Genomic DNA, 10,340 nt, shown 5'->3' with positions numbered 1-10,340 from the left:
TGTATTTATTCCCATGTAGGTCATTCTGTTTGTTACTTGTTAGCTCGACTATTCGAAGAATAGTCTAGCTATTCTACTCACCCTGGCGTCGGCGTCGGCGTCGGCGTCACACCTTGGTTAAGTTTTTGCATGCAAGTACATACAGCCATCAATTTAAGGCATATAGCTTTGAAACTTATTTTTTCTTTTTATAGGTCAATTATCAACCTCTCTGGGTCAAGTCCTATAACTCTGACATGTATTTTGAGCAAATTATGCCCCCTTTTGGACTTAGAAAATTTTGGTTAAAGTTTTACATGCAAATTGCTATCTCTAAAACTAATGCAGATATTGATTTGAAACTTCTCATGTGTCTTCGGGGTTATAAAACTAGTTGATAGCAGCAAGTCCCATAACTCTGACCTTCATTTAAGCCAAATTATGCCCCCTTTTGTACTAAGAAAATTCTGGTTAAAGTTTTGCGTGCAAGTACATACAGCTGTTTCTAAAATACATATAGATTTGAAACTTATTTTTTCTTTTTCTAGATCAGTTACCAACCTCACTGGGTCAAGTCTCATAACTCTGACATGTATTTTGAGCAAATTATGCCCCCTTTTGGACTTAGAAAATTTTGGTTAAAGTTTTACATGCAAGTTACTATCTCCAAAACTAATGCAGATATTGATTTGAAACTTTACATGTGTCTTCGAGGTTATAAAACTAGTTGATAGCAGCAGGTCCTATAACTCTGACCTTCATTTTGGCCAAATTATGCCCCCTTTTGGACTTAGCAAATTCTCGTTAAAGTTTTGCGTGCAAGTACATACAGCTATTTTTAAAAGGCATATAGATTTGAAACTTATTTTTTATTTTTCTAGATCAATTACCAACCTCACTGGGTCAAGTCCCATAACTCTGGCATGTATTTTGAGCAAATTATGCCCCCTTTTGGACTTAGAAAATTTTGGTTAAAGTTTTACATGCAAGTTACTATCTCCAAAACTAATGCAGATATTGAATTGAAACTTTACATGTGCCTTCGGGGTTATAAAACTAGTTGATAGCAGCAAGTCCCATAACTGATATGCATTTTTGTCAAATTATGCCCCCTTTTGAACTTAAAACTCTTTTGATATTTAACCTTTTTGGGTAATATTTTCCTGCTTCTGTGACAATATTTCGAATAGTCGAGCTTGGCTGTCTTACGGACAGCTCTTGTTAGCAAAATCCCTCGTGATGCATGCATTGGTATTCTCAGGATTCTGCAGATGTTATAACACGAAAACAAAATGCGTTATCCCTACACCTCAATTATAAAATTTGAAGAGGCAATGAATATTTCAGTGATAATTACTCTAGCCCATTTTGAGGCTTAAATGAAAATCACCATGAACGTTTAGATGATTAAATCGGTTTCGAAATCGATTTTAGCACACGATTACAATAAATAGTTCCCTGCATTATCATATAAGCATGCGCCGTATCATACAGATTTGTTAAAACCCGCCATGAACGGCACTTGTCTAGATACACGATCTGTTGTATTCGGAGCCTTCATGAACATGCAATAGGGCCTAAAAAAATATTTCTTTGTTTCCGGTAACATGCTGAAAAAAATTAGGGGAAGTAGGTCGGAATTTTTTTTTATGTAGGGGGGCTTTTCGGAAATTATTTTTTTGTCAAAAAATGATTACAAATAAGAGGGTTATGCCTTTAAAGCATAAGTAAGTTGATTTCTAACATCACTGGCTATGTTTAAAGCATAAAAAGTGCAGTTTTGCATCTTCTTGTTAAAAAGTTGAAAAAAATATTCTCCAAGGCCATAAAAACATTTAGGGTTGGGCCAAAAATTTAGGGTAGATCGGGATACAGGAAACAAACAATTTTTTTACGCCTAACTTACACTGGATCTATAAAAGGTGATTATTTATGACGTTATCAAAAACTATACTGCGTTTAAATATTTTGAACACGATGGTTGAGAATTTTTTTCATTTATATTTGGTTTTTGTAATACTCTGTGTAATAAACAATATAAAACTATAATGTGTATAAAGACCCATCACAGACCTGATAAAATAATATCTAATTCATTTACAAGTATTATATTCTATGTATTTCAAAAAGGCTACTAACAACAAAATCTCATCAACACCTCAAACGTACTTGAAAAAAACCCCATAAAACAATGGTTAAATAATCCCTCTCCTTTATAACTATTTTGTAGGAAAATGCGTTATAATAATAAAACGTTTACCTGGTTTTGGAGACAACGTGTAGGTTTTGTTTTTGCTATTTTGATTGTTTCTGTGATGTGCCGTTAATTCAATTAAGAATTGGTGAAACTTAGATAAAGTAAAAAGAATAGGTTTTTGCAATCGCATCAGTATCTGAGTTTCGATAAGAAATTTTAAAACCTGGAGGCCTTTGTGACCGATTGGATTGTAAGTGTCGTTAATTTCGAATCACTTGCCAGACACCGCTGTGGTTCCAAACCTCTCTTGCTGTGTGGAATTCTTTCATGTGGAGAAGCCATCCAGCTTTTATACGAAATGTTGGTGGTTCTACTCAGATACATACTTGTACCCGAAAACATGCCGAAGGGAATTCTGGGTCTTCCTCTACTAGCAGAAGCTTGACTGTCTCCATTTGAATTATAATTGCGTCAGTGTGACGTTAATCGGAGCCAAAGAGAACAAATTACACTGACAAAACCTATAATTGTTAAGACTTTTATTTGAATTGCTGGAAAATGAACTAGAACCAAAATAACTTTCACCCACATCTTCGTAATAATATTGCTGTCTCTGTACTGTAATTAACAGTTTGCAAAACGTCATAAAGCTTTGCATGGCATCAGTCTTTATTATCAAAGGAGTTTGTGTCTACAAAACTGATAAGTTAATTAAAAATGGACATTAACTCCACATTTTAAGACGAAGCCCTTATATACATGATATGAAGATTTTGTCATCGCATATGTGTGTATCAGTATTCACAAAATATTTATACTGGCAAACAATGGCTAAACAAAACGTTATTTTTATTCAACGTTGTTATTTGCAACTTTCAGCGATTTAGACCAATAAGAAGTTTTGAAGGAAGTGAGGGGGTGGGGGAGGGAATACACAGTTATATCTTTTGATGTTAATTTTCGTTTCTTGCTAACATGTAAATCACATTGGATTAGAGTCTGATAAGTGTTTAATGTTTTCCAAGTAACTATGAATGTAATTAGTTACTGATGTGTGCTTTTTTGTCTTTAAACATTTGTCAAGTATTTTCTCAAAGTCACAGAATGGTTTCTTTCTGTTTATGGTAATTTATTGAGTGTACACGTGCTTTTTTACATTTAACTAAAAAAAACGTACTGTACTGATTATGCGGATAATTTGTTGTAATGTTATATAACTGAATATAGTCGAATGATGGCATGATGCTACAGAAGCTTTATGCATACTGGTATATTCAGTAAGATATAAATAAAGGTAAACAACCATTTCAAGATTAAGACATATTTAAGTTTCCAATTTTAATTACAAAAGGCGTTGTTTCAAGTGCAAGTGGTCAAGTTCACCACAGACCTTTCTATAAATATATGAATTAACAAGGGATACACCGGTCTCGCCTTTTTTGGATAAACGAACATTCCGTTTTACGCGCCGGATACCAGAACTGCAAGTAAAGAATAATGAACTTATCTCGCAAGACAGGCGTGCATTGGCGTACGCTGGGCACGTCAAACGAATGCCTAGCCGCAAATGTGAGACGAATTGGTCCATTAAGAAATTTGACATGCCGTACAAACAAGTTATCCGAATAAGTTACTTAAGGAATCTTCCTTGTTCTGTCTTTATTTATACTTACAAAAAGCATACCGACCAAAATGATAAAATTTTTACTCTTACAGTTCTTTTGTAGGAAGGTTATAATAAGATATGTTATGCTCTGAATAGCAATTAGTATAACTCATTAGCGCATTAACACAAAAACTGTTGATGTACGGTTAATGTCGGAACTAATTCCAGCGAAGAAGTAATGTTTGCTAGAAGAAAAAAAGATTTGCTAAGCGCCGTTACACACAAGGCAATAAATATTCTGTGAAAACAATAAAATATATCCTGAAATATGTAACTACTGTAACAGCTTCAAATTAGCCGTGGCTTGTTAAAATTCTACAGTGTCAATATCTCTAAAACGCACCAGCGGCATTGCCAATCAAAAAGTCATTAAACTGACGTTTATGAGAAAGGTTATTTCAACCTTATAGAACGCAATGAGTAACTTTTTTGTGCGTATAATAACAACATACGCAAGAAATATTACATTTGTCAAATTGAATGTTGAAAAGATAATTTTTTCAAAGAATATTTATAGCTAATGATCTCTCATGACCAGTCTAAATCAAACCGAGTTTCCGAAGAATATTCTTTATATTCTTTATATATTTTATTGTTGGTTTTGAAACATTTCTATCTAATTTTTTGAAACATTTTCATCTTTATGTCGGCGTTAAGAATTAAGCCGAAGTGAAATGTCCAATATTTTACAATAAATGTACAAATCTCGTAAAGAACAGTGCACTTCCTTTTTAAGTCAATATTTCGGTACAATGGGAAACATTAGTCAGTTACTTCCCCTGATTATGTCCAAGAAGTAGATTGGTCCTTCCTCTGTTTTTGTCGTTGACTTCTTTGTAACTTTCAAAAGCAATATCTATACTACATTTCATTGGATTGGAAAATGATTGAGGGCAGGTTTTCTTTTAGTGGCCCTTTGCTAAATTTAGGTTTGATTAATCATTTTTATGTAGAAACCTATACATAAAAAGCATATTTATTTTGACCATCCGTAACATCTTGGATAAAGGTTATAACGAAAAAGTCAGAGGAATCCAACTGAAAGGGACCAATGTAATATTTGGTTATCATTGCGCTTTATTATACAACTTTTCAAGGGAAGTAACAAGCTTGTTCCGCATTAGGACTCTTCTGGGAGAACATAGTATAATCAGACACTTTTCTCATATCAGATTGCACATTTTTTTATGCATCTGTTAGAGCTTACCTTTTGTTTGAGCGTATGTGCAGTATCGAGCTGGTGAACCGTGTACATTTATGCGCCCTAATATTGTTACAAAAAAGCGGTTAAAGGTTCCGAGAGAAAATTCTCTGTTTTTAGGGCACTGAATTGTACTTTTATCGAGTTCACGTTGGCGGGCATTGTTTGGCTTTATCTAGATGTTGTAAAGTTCGATAGCCTGACATTCTTATAGATATTTGTGTAGCAAGCTACTTTGGAAATATAAATTTAAGGATTGAAAGGAACATTTTGTGCGTTTAGAATGGTATATAAATCACAATGGGACTTCTATAAATCATTACTAGCGTAGATTTGCATTACTTCCTAATGTTGTTTATTCCCGTCTAGACGACACAAATAATATTTAATCCCTTCTTGAAATGACTGTCAATTTCTACGCATTTGTCCTAAATATAAAAATCTAAAACAAAATACCTCGAAAGGTTTAATTTTATGAAAAGAATTATTCAACATTTAACAGATATTGTGCCATTATTATTTTGTTATTTGTACTTCCATAATTGTCAAAGTGTGTTTGCATAACATCGTATCATGTATGAATGCTTTGTTCATAAATGACTTCTTCGTTCATACGTTTCATGCTTTTTTATCCCCCCGTCTTGTGGGCGGCATATAGTAATTACGCCGTCAGTCCGTCCTTTTATCCGTAGGTCCGTCCTTATTTCGTTCGTGCAGATTTCGTGTCTGGTCTATAACTTTATCATCCATCAAGGTATTTTAAAAATTACTTGGTACAAAGGTCGCTATAATAAGATGAAGTATCATGCGCAAGCCTTAAAACCTTATCTCAAAAGTCAGAGTCACAAGTGGAGGTCAAATATCAACAGTGTTGTTTTTATTTGTCCGGTCTGTAACGCAACCAGCCATCAATGGATTTTAATATTTCTCTGCACAAATGTATCCTATAATAAGAGTCGTATCACGCATAGCATACAAACACTCAGAGGTCAAAGATCAATTATTATAGTGTTGTTGTTTTTTTTCCTTTCCGATCCATAGCTCGTTCATTGGTGAAGTGATTTTAATATTACCCGGCGCAATTGTATCTAATAATAAGAAGATGTGTCATATCAACATCCAGACCCCAAGCTCAATGGTCAAGGTCACACTTGAAGGTCAAACGTCGGTAGTGTGTTTTCCTCTGCGGTCAATAACTCTGACATCCTTGAAGAGATTCTAATTTTGTATGGCATCAATGTATCCTATAATAAGACGACATGTCATGCGCAACACAAAGACTCCAAACTCAAAGCCCAAGGTAACGCAGTCCTTTCCAGTCCATAAATCTGTCATCCACCAAGGGATTTTAATATTACTTGAAAACGTTCCTCGTAATAAAAAAAAGTCATGTGCAACACCCAGATCCCTTACTCAAATATCAAGCTCAGACGCAGAGGTGAAATGTCAACAGATTTTTTCTCTGTCCGACCCCATCAAGATATTTTAATATTACTTGACCAAGATCAAGAAGTTCAGTGGCGATGTGTCATGCACATGGTCCAGATCCCTGCCTGAAATGTCAATGTCACACTTGTTCATTAGGGTTTTTTCTATGCGGATCAGAACTGCCATCACTCGGTGGAATTTAATCTTTTTTGCACAAATGTTTCTCATAATGTAACAACGTGTCACGCATAACGCTAAGATCAAAGACATATACGGAGGTCAAAAATCAATAGGTTGTTGTTCCTTGTCCGGGCCATAACTCTGACATCCGTCAAAGGATTTTGATACTTTCTGGCACAGCCCATTCCCATAGTGAGACAATATGTCATGCACAATACTCAGAATCCTAACCTAAAAGTCAGTGTCACACTTGGCGGTCAAAGCTCAATAGGGGTTTTCCCTAACCAGTCAGTAACATATAGGTCCAAATATTTACCCAGGTATTACATATTTGTTACCACTTCCATTCAAATGAAGCACTATGAGGGGCATTCACTTTTTTCGAAAGTAGTCCCTCTATTATTCATTTTTATTCTTTTAAACTGTAGTACTTTTCAAAGCCTTAAGCAACATGGGTTTAGTTAAAAAGGTAATCAAACTTAATGGTTGGTATAAGAAGAAACAAGTCACAGCAAAGGAAACCGCTTTTTCAAAACCGACATTAAAAATGTTAAACGATGTTATACTATAAATCAAGTTGTATATCATCTACTGCAGAAAGGCTCAAGGGTTGGTGTAGCCGGTCGATTAGCACATTATTGCACTTATACGTCTACTTTACATGCAAATTATTTTAGGTTTGTAAATCGCGCTCGATAACAACACAGAAGTGAAGAGGAGGAAAAAGTAATTAACCTAAATGAAAATATAAATATTTTATCAGTGCTATTTTCATTCACTTACTTACTAATTGTTCCTAACACTATCTGATACCGGTATGTTTTCCTGGCGTGTATAAACTCTAGAGTATTTCCACGTATGTTTTGGATGCGCTAAAATAGCACAGAAATCCCGTTTAACTTAATATTTACACGTTTTCAATAAAGTAATATTAGCAATCATATCTCAATCAAGTGCTTGTATCACAACGGGTTGCTTCTGTATTATAATTAACTTAAAGCACGAGGTTGCTTAATGTTGGATAGCACATACAAAATAATGTTAAGTACAGTGTTTACGACTACATATCAAACACACAATTTCTTTCAAAACAGACAAAATTATAGTTGGTGTCAAATTCATCTAATTATATGTTCACTCCATATTTTATTCCGGTCGTACAGGCCTATATTGATTTCACCTTTACTTCCTGTAAAGATCTGGGGTAAAGCTATGTCATTTAACAGCTGGTTAAAACTGTACATTTTGATTGATGGAGAATTCCGCAGGTTTTTTCAATGGAAAAGATAATATTTTCTCAAGGGGTGTGCAGGTGCTCAGCGCTGCATTGTTAGACAGTATAATCCGTTGCAATACTCCTCTGGAAATAGCTTACGTCCTATACCTGAATCCCATCGGAAGTGAAACTGCGGCACAGTTCGACTACAAACCTGCCAACTCTGTCACTCTAATACGGAATGATGTCCCTTAAACAATTAACAGTCACCACCTAGTCAACTCGTCCCCCAGTCAACTCGTCCCCATTTTGGTTATTTCGTATCCCTTGACGATTTAATTTTGACCCCACTATCCGGTCCTTCCTTTTTAGTCTTATTTCTTGTCACAGTTTTCAAGATTATGATTTATATAATTATGATGTAAAATATGTGTTCTGTAAAATATGTTCTATATAAAAACATGAAAATTTTATTTTAAAAACTAAATTTTGTTTTGCTTTATAAATACCCGTGCGTTTCATAGCTTAAAGTGTTCACTCTTTGCTAATGCGGCCGTGTATCTTTTTTAAAGATACTTCTTGTTTCAGGTATATTCACTTAAGACACCGACTTCCAGATTGTACAACAAACTAGTTTTTTCTTCAAATATCAGGAAGATACTGCTATATTTCTTAAAAAGGCTTTGAAACTTAGATACTGATAGATCATATGTAATGAAAGCACATAAGAATTATTGTTTTTATCATTTTACATTGCAAAACTGAAAATGCGTTTTGTAACAGGGTACCGGAGAAAAACTGCCTTCATCAAAGGGTTTTATATTAATTTTAACGATCGGTAAGTACTAATACCGCCATGGTGCGTTGGTCAAAAAGGTAGGAAAGCTTTACTGAAGCGGCCCAGGGCCCGTATTCATAAAGAATCTTAGATAGAAATATATCTTAGAAGTCATCATTTTCTAAGTTTTTCTCATTTTGACTTAAAATGTGTCTTAAAAACATTTTTGCCTAAGAATTGTTCTAAGAACGAAATCTGGCTTAGAAATTATCTTAAGTAGGTGATTTTTCTCTTAAAATTTAAGACAGGTGGCCACTTATCTTAACTTTTAAGAATTATCTTAGAAAAGTAAAAATGAAATGGACGCCAATAACCGCAGTTAACAGTTTTTCATGAATTGCATCTTTACTGTATAGACTTTATTAAGCTTAATTTAACTTGTGACGGGCTTTCCGCGTCATAGGTAGCACCTAATTTCATATTAAATATAGACATAGAAATGAAACTAAGAAAAACATTTTCTTATACTTTTTCGCTAAGATTTTTCTAAGTCGCTTTATGAATAAGAACTTAAGAATTTCTCTTAGCTAAGTCTAAAAAAATAAGATAAGAAATATCTTAGAGTTGATTCTAAGATTCTTTATGAATACGAGCCCAGGACTGATTCCAAACTCGGACATGCTTTTTCCTGGATTTTGCATTTTGCTAAGATAGAAACAAAACCTCGTATTCTGGTGTTCATTATATGACCAAATATCAATTATAATGAAATATCATTGTTGCCAAAATCTGGAGTCCAGTCTCTTTAATATATATTGCGACTCGTTTAATCTTACTGTCTGGCGTTTAATAGAAGTGACATATCTTTTGATGTAAATGCCATTTTTCATGTAACGGGGAAGTGCATACAACATTAAAACTTCTCTGAGTCAAATAGTAACTGTAAAACTTTTTGGGCATCTTTGTCATTGTCATAATAATTTCGAACCTTTATCGTTTAAAATGAAAAATAATTTTACTATTGGCTTATCCATATAACAGTGTGTTTAAATATAATCTATCGTTTTTGTTGTTTTCATTACTGTTTTATTTTAATTTGGATTTATTTATTTTGTTGAATTTAACGTCCCAACGACACAATTATAGGTCATATGGCGACTTTTCCGCTTTCATAGTGGAGGAAGACCCCAGGTGCCCTTTATTTCATCACAAACGGGCACCTTGGTAGAACCACCAACTTTCTGTAAGCCAGCTGGATGGCTTCCTCACATGAAGAATTCAACGCCCCGAGTGAGGCTCGAACCCACTTCGATGAGGGGCAAATTATTTAAGTCAGCGACCTTAACAACCTGGCCACTGAGGCTCCTCTTTAACTTTGAAAGCAAAGGATTTCTCTAGCGCTCGTTTTTCAATTCCACGCTGATATGGGAAAACCATGTCTTGTTACTTTATCTGGGGACCAAACGCCGCTTTTCATTGAATTGCACGCCACAACCCGTGTAACATTGAAGGTTCCATGTGCACCGCCGTTTGAATACATCTGCGGATGTCTCTAAATTCCTTTTTGTACTTTTAGCATGTGTAAATGTTGAATTCTGCTCAACCCGGGGCTAGAGGGCGTGGACGGTAGCATGCATTTCCACTACCGTCTATGAACAGGCTCAATCAAACCGAGCCTGCAACATTTTCGTTTTT

The sequence above is a fragment of the Mercenaria mercenaria genome, chromosome 16, assembly GCF_021730395.1.
Source record: "Mercenaria mercenaria strain notata chromosome 16, MADL_Memer_1, whole genome shotgun sequence".
NCBI classification, from domain to species: Eukaryota; Metazoa; Mollusca; class Bivalvia; order Venerida; family Veneridae; genus Mercenaria; species Mercenaria mercenaria.
Note: the sequence above shows the minus strand (reverse complement) of the source record.